Here is a 676-nt window from a genome sequence, read left to right on the forward strand (position 1 = left end):
ATGGATCATAAAATACTCTCAAACTATCTCAAAGAAAGTAATTGTGTATTATATTAATAAACATAATGTTCAATAATAAACATTTGCTAAAAAATTTCTCTTGTTAATAATATTCATATGACGAAAAATTATTATTGATTGACGCCTCAAAAAGAGGATCATTGACTTCAATAGTTACATAAGAATAAACGATGAAATTTTATTCCAAGTAATAATTGTATCGAAAGGAAGCGACTTCTTTTCCTAAATTATGGTAGAGTCAAAAGAGTTTTTTTATCAAATTTATTTTGTCAACCTAATTTCAAATATTTTATATATATTAAAGATAGATATCAACATATATTAAATTCATGTTCAAATTGCACATAAAAATGATATGTGGCTTAAAAAAATGATGTACACAAATTCTAAACTTTTGATACGTGAAAGAGGGAGAAGGAAGATTTTGATAATTTGTCAAAGGGATAAGTACTTTTTTCGTCCCCAAGGTTTGGGGTCAAAATCGATTTCGTCCCTAGCCTTTTTTTTTTGTTAAAATCATCCTCAACGTTTAAAAACGTTTTAAAATCGTCTTTTTCTATTTTTTTGGACCAAATTACCCTCATCATCATCATTCTCCTCCTCTTCACCACCACCACCACCACTCCCTCACCCTTCCGGTAACCCCCACCCCTCA

This window comes from Arachis ipaensis, chromosome B10 (assembly GCF_000816755.2).
Source record: "Arachis ipaensis cultivar K30076 chromosome B10, Araip1.1, whole genome shotgun sequence".
NCBI lineage: Eukaryota > Viridiplantae > Streptophyta > Magnoliopsida > Fabales > Fabaceae > Arachis > Arachis ipaensis.